Source organism: Peromyscus californicus, unplaced genomic scaffold, assembly GCF_007827085.1.
Source record: "Peromyscus californicus insignis strain IS unplaced genomic scaffold, ASM782708v3 Scaffold_4__1_contigs__length_199733344, whole genome shotgun sequence".
Classification (NCBI taxonomy): domain Eukaryota; kingdom Metazoa; phylum Chordata; class Mammalia; order Rodentia; family Cricetidae; genus Peromyscus; species Peromyscus californicus.
In genome coordinates this window covers 108,742,653-108,749,483 of record NW_026294562.1, presented here as the reverse complement: position 1 = coordinate 108,749,483, position 6,831 = coordinate 108,742,653, and the positions used below count along the sequence as shown (strand labels likewise).

Here is a 6,831-nt window from a genome sequence, read left to right as displayed (position 1 = left end):
CCCATTTTTGGTGGTGTAGCAGAAACCAGAAGCCTCAAGTCAGATCAATGACTCGACAATAAATACTTGCAAGTAAAGATAAACACACTAAAGGGTAAATTGTGTGTCTCAATGGGCACACTGCAGCTTCCACGACAAAATTCTTCTTTTGTTTGTTTGTATGTTCTTTGTCTTTTGTTTGTTTGTTTGTTTGTTTTGTTTTGTTTTGTCTCTTTGTTTTCTTTCATTTTTGGTTTTTCTTTTGAATTGGTTTTGTTCTAGGGGGGAGGTTGCAAGGGCAGAGGGCAGATGCAAGGGGACAGGGAGATAAGTGAGACTGGAATGCATGGTGTGAAACCCACAAAGAATCAATACAAATTAAATAAATAAATAAATAAGTAAATAAAATAAGTAAATGAACAATATAGGAAAAAAATTCACCAGTGTATACTTAAGAAGGGAAAAATGGCTTATTGGTTAAGAACACTTTGCTTGCATCTGATTCAAGTTAGGTTCCCGGAACCCACATTATAATCAGCCATAATTCCAGAACCAGGAAGTCCAGTGCTTTCTTGTGACATTTGCAGTCAATTATATTCATATACACATACTCACACATAAACATACAATTACAAATAAAATGAAACTTTTAAAAAGCTATATGCCTCTCTTGCCAGGCATCCTCATTAGAGTGATATCGTCTTTAAACCCCTGCGTGGCAATCCCTGACGCACCGCCATGATGCCCAGGGAAGACAGGGTGATCTGGAAGTCCAACTACTTCCTTAAGATCATCCAGCTTTTGGATGATTACCCAAAATACTTCATTGTGGGAGCAGACAATGTGGGCTCCAAGCAGATGCAGCAGATCCGCATGTCCCTTTGAGGGAAGGCTGTGGTGCTGATGGGCAAGAAGACCATGGTGCACAAGGTCATCCGGGGGCACCTGGAGAACAACCGAGCTTCTGGAGAAACCGTTGCTTCATATCCGGGGTAATGTGGGCTTTGTGTTCACCAAGGAGGACCTCACTGAGATTAGGGACAGGCTGCTGGCCAATAAGGTGCCAGCTGCTGCCTGTGCTGGTGCCATCGCCCCGTGTGAGGTGACTGTGCCAGCCCAGAACTCTGGTCTGGGGCCCGAGAAGACCTCCTTCTTCCAGACTTTAGGCATCACCACTAAAATCTCCAGGAGCACCACTGAAATTCTGAGTGATATGCAGCTGATAAAAACTGGAGATTAAGTAGGTGCCTGTGAAGCCACACTGCTGAACATGCTGAACATCTCCCCCTTCTCCTTCGGGCTGATCATCCAGCAGGTGTTTGACGATGGCAGCATTTACAAGGCGGAAGTGCTTGACATCACAGAGCAGACTCTGCACTCCCCCTTCCTGGAGGGCATCCCAAATGTTGGCAGTGTTTGTCTGCAGATTGGTTACCCGACTGTTGCCTCAGTGGCACACTCTGTCATCAGTGGGTACAAGTGGGTTCTGGCTTTGTCTGTGGAGACTGAGTACACCTTCCCACTTGCTGAAAAGGTCAAGGCCTTCTTGGCTGATCCATCTGTACTTGTGGCTGCTGACCCTGTGGCCGCTGCTGTCCCTTTGGCCACCACCGCTACTGCTGCTCCTGCTGAGGCTGCAGCCACAGCCAAGGCTGAAGCCAAGGAAGAGTCGGAGGAATCAGATAAGCATATGGGATTTGGTCTCTTTGACTAATCCCCTCAACACAACCAACTCAGCCAGCTTAATTTGAGAAACATGGAAATAAATAAAAGCTACTTCTGTTAAAAAACCAAAAACCAAAAAAGCTATATGCCATTTGCACCACTGGATGCCCAACATTGTGAGCTGTGTTTATTTGGTCTTCTTAGACCTTTAACATACCTCAAAGAACAGGCAGAAACACATGTACAAATGTCAAAATATAAGACATAATATATAAAAATACAGTAACATAAAAATCATACATGATGAAAATGTATTTTTAGATTAAGACAGTCTCAGGCATGAGTCCAAGCTGAACTTCTAACTTTAAAAAGGAACAAGATTTTTAAAAGATGAAAACAAAAAAATAAAAGAAATATGTGTACACATATATTGACCTTCGAGATCTCTGAGCATCTTTAGATAATTTCAAATTGAATTTGTACTTACTCTGTTGTAATGTCACCCTCATATCTCATTTTCATACAGATCTTCACTTCCTTTTAGTTTTATTAAGGATATGCCACTCTTGCTTATCTTTTCACAGAACTGACTTTTTACTTACTTGATTATTTCTTATTATTTAAAATAGTTTTTAAATTTAAATAAATTTTGATCACATTCTTCCCTCTTCCAAGTTCATCCAGATCCTTTCCTCCTCCCTACCTACCCAACTTTAAGCTCTTTCTCAAAAAAACAAAACAACACAAACCAATTCATCAACAAAACCCTCCAAAACTAGAAAACAAAATACAAAAACAGCTGTTACTGCTATAGTTGGCAGTTTGAACCTGGGATAGTAGGGCTAAAAATGAGATGAACTAAGGTATCATGTAATAGCCAGCTTTATTCAGGTCATCAGACAATTTATATTCTGAGGACTAAGCAGCATCATGTGAGCAAAGTCTACCTGAGTGCAAATTGTGTACAGTTACAAGGGCAAGGCCACATGAGTTTAGGCTGTACAGAGTCATGAGGACAACTCTTGTTGGAAATATCATTCTGAATAATAATGGGTGAGATGATAGATACTCTGAAGTCCACAAATCTCTATTTACTACACGTGGGAGGGGTATGAAAGCCCATTGCAAGAACACATCCCTGTTATAAAGAGTTTACAAGGCTCTTGTCTTATTTACTTGGAGGTTTCTCACAAGCTTTCAGAAATCCCATTACACAGATATAGACAACTCCCCCCCTCCAAAAAAAAAAAAAAAAACTGTAATTGTGGAGCTCATTATTTGTTCTTTGTCCACTACTCCTGAACATGAGGCCTGCCATGGAGAGGTTGATATATCCAGTGTGATTCCATGAGACAAAATTGATTTTTCCCTCTCTCTGCAGGTATAAATGACAGTTCAGTTGTTAACCTTTATCCCAGTCACTAGGAATACATTCATTCATTCATTTATTAATCAATTTTTAATATATAACAAAATAAAATATAAAAGATAAAACAAAAACTATCTCATCAAAATTGGACAAGGCAAAGGAATAGAAGGGGAAAAAGACCCAAGAGAACCAAGAGAAGGTATGAGAATCAGAGACCTGCTTGTTCACTCAGGAGTTTCATGAAACACTCAACTGAAAGCAATTGTATAGATTATGCATACGTTTGCAGAGGACCTGCTACAGACCTGTGTAGTCCCTGTGCTTTCTCTTTTCTGCTTCAGTGTCTGTGTGTCATATGAGCTTTGCTTTGTTGATTTAAAGGGCCTTGTTTAACTCGTGTCTTTCATCCCTTCTGGCTCTTAACACTCCTCTGGTCTCCTTTTCTGCAGCTCTAAGGGGAGGGATTTGATGAAGACATCCCATTTAGAGGTAAGTGTTCCAATGTCATTCTCTCTGAATAATGTCTGGCTGTGGGTCTCTATATTTGTTCTCATCTGCTATAGGAGGAAGTTTTTCTGATGGTGGTTGAACAAAACACTGATCTATGAATATTACAGAATATCATTAAGGGTCATTTTATCACTATATTTTCTTTACTTTCAGAACATTATTTGGTTTTGCCCTATGTCCTTCGTATCTAATCCCAGGTTCTTGGTCACCCAAGTACTATCAGGTTATGGTTTCTATCTCCTGGAGTGGACCTTATGTCAGATCAGTTATTGGTTGATTACTCCCACAAGCTTTGTGTTGCTTGTCTTGCAGGTAGTACATCATTGTAGATGATGTGTTTGTGGTTGTCTTGTTGTTTGTGTTACTCTTTCATGGCATTCAAAATACCTTCCTGTAACAAAGACACTGGAACATAGGGGTAAATGCTCTAAATACCTGCTCTACATCTTCATGTTCCATGAGTTGTGTTCGTGTTGTCTTCAGCAATTGGATCTTACTATCAGATTGTGATTACAACCTATATTCTTGACAACAGCCTATGTTGTTTGGGGATTCATGTGGGGCCTCTTTGGCTAACAGCTCAATTATATGTAACCCAAACATGGTACTGGTTGCTTCATTTGGTGACAAGAGACAGCCCAGTTTGATCTCTGTCTCCCCCATTATTTGGTGATTTCATTTGGATCACCTTCATATGTGTATATAATTAAGGGGGTTTCTACTGTTTTGGGGTGCATACTACTCCTCAAATGCCCCTTGAATTTATCTGTATCTCACTTCTTGACCTTTTGGCTATGATCAAGTGTAGAATCCTTGATTCTTTATATTTTGATGTTTTCATTTGTTTCTATTCAAATTTCTGTTGTTTCATTCAACTTACAGACTGTGTTTTTTGCTTTTGCTTGTTGTCCTACAACTTTGGAGTATTAATTAAGTTCTTAGCTTTAGAGTCTTTGATTTTTAGTTGCTATTTATTTTCAACTCTATGTTTGAGTAATATATGTGCCTGTTCATGAGTTTGTGTGGGTGCATGTACATATGTGTGTGTATGTATGCATTGAGGCCAGATACCAATATCAGATATCTTCCTCAATTATTCTCCACCTTATTCGGGGAGACAGAGTTTCTTACTGGGGTCAGAACTCACTAATGGTTTAGACTGGCTAGCCAGCAACCACTGGGGAGGCCCTTGTCTTCACTCAGTACTAGGATAACCGATGTGCGCCACCATGCCCAACCTGTTTTTTTTTTTTTTTTTTTTTTTTTTAAAGATTTATTTTATTTATTATGTATACAGTGTTCTGCCTGCATGTATCCCTTCAGGCCAGAAGAGGGAGCCAGATCTCATTACAGATGGTTGTGAGCCACCATGCGGTTGCTGGGTATTGAACTCAGGACCTCTGGAAGAATAGTCAGTGCTCTTAACCTCTGAGCCATCTCTCCAGCCCCCAACCTGTTTTTTTATGTGGGTCTTGAGGTTCTCAAATCAGGAGTCTCTATGCTTGCATGACTAGCATTTTACCAAATGACATATCCCCCTAGCTCTTTTTTTTTAATGCTGACATATGTAACTGTACATGTCCTTGTTGGAATCCCTCTATTTGTGTCCTATATTATCTGCTATGCTATTTTCTTTTTCATTTGATTCTATTGACTTTTACAAATGATCCTCTTATTTCTTTGATGACTCACACATCATTCAATAGTTTTTTTTAACTCTCCGTGCATGTATATTTTTACAGCTTCTCCTCATATTGACTTCTAGTTTTATTCCACTTTCAACAGGCAGTTCAAAGAAATTATTTCAATTTTTCTTTATTTTTAAAAAATTTGTATGTGTCCTAAAGTGTGGCCTATTTTAGAGAAAGTTTCACATACTTCTGAAAAGAATATATACATAAATTTTAATATTTGAGTGACTATAGATGTCAAGTAATACTATTCTGTAATCATTTAACCCTGAGGTATTTTTCTTCATCATTATTAGATGACATGTCTACTGAGTCATCTAGAGTAGGGTATCCATGCTATCCACTAAGATTGGGATGAGATCAATCTGTGACTTTCTATCTAATAGTTTTAATTTTATGAAGTGCGTGTGCGTTGTTTGGTGTACATATGTTTGAAATTGTAATGCCCTCCTGATAGACAGAATAACTTATAACTTTACTAAATTTGGTTTTGTCACATATTAGAATAGCTACAAATACTTACTTTCTAGCTACAAATTCTTGCTTTCTCCATTCATTTTCTAAGAATGCCTTTTCCATTCTTTCATCCTATTGCCCTTCATTTTTACCAGTGAGGTTAATGTGTTCCAGGCATTAAAGAGATGGGTTCTGTTAACTCAATCTGTTAATTTGTGTCTTTAGATTGGAAAATTGAGACCATTAACTTTCAGGTATTATTAAAAGACATATATTACTTCATGTATTTTTTTTGCTTTTATAGTGTTTGATAGTCTCATATGCCTCATTTCCTTATTTATTCCTACTATGTTTTATGGTATCTTGTGGCCATACAGAAGTTTATATCTTTCTTTTCAGGGTGTTGGATTCATTCAAGTATCTTCTATATTGCTTAATCGGTGCTTATGAATTCCTTCAATTTGTACTTCTCATTTTTTGTATTTTATATTAATTATGAAGTGTGACTTTACAGGATTAGAAGAGTACCCTGGGTTAGCAATTATTGTGTGTCAGAGACTGAGGTGTATCAGTTTCAGATCTCCTCTATTTTAGAGTTTCTGCTAAGAAATCTGCCATGATCCTGATGGTTTTGCTTTGACTTGGTGATATCTCTTTCATTTTTTTTATATTCAGTCTTTGATATGAGAAATAAATGTAATGTGGAGAGGAAAAGTTGACTCCTTGTTTTGTCTATTTGGTGCTATTATTGCTTCTAGTATCTAGATGGGCATGTCTTTTCTTAGAGATAGACTATTACCTGCTACAATTTTATTGAACATATTTTCTCTGTTATTAGCATTATTTTCTTCTTTCATCTATGCTCATGACTCATGAATTTGGTCTCCAAATGGTGGCTCATAGTTCTCAAATGTTCTACTCATATATTCTTGTTATTTAATCCTTGCTTATGTCCTAATATTCTAGTCCATCTGCATTGTTTTTCAACATTGATATTCTGTCTTCTATTGCTCTGTTTTTAAGTCCCCCAATGTACATTTAAAATAATTTTATTAATCATTTGAGAATTTCATATAATGTACTTTAATCACATTTACCCCTTCCTCCAGTCCCTTATTTCCCTATCCACTCAACTTTGAATTATCTTCTTCTTTTTTTGAG

At 37.8% G+C, this 6,831-nt stretch overlaps 1 pseudogene; it reads left to right on the top strand.

Annotated features, from left to right (window-relative positions):
- The first annotated feature begins 694 nt into the window (after window positions 1-694).
- On the top strand, window positions 695-1,739 carry LOC128094265 (60S acidic ribosomal protein P0-like; annotated as a pseudogene).
- The last annotated feature ends 5,092 nt before the right edge of the window (window positions 1,740-6,831 follow it).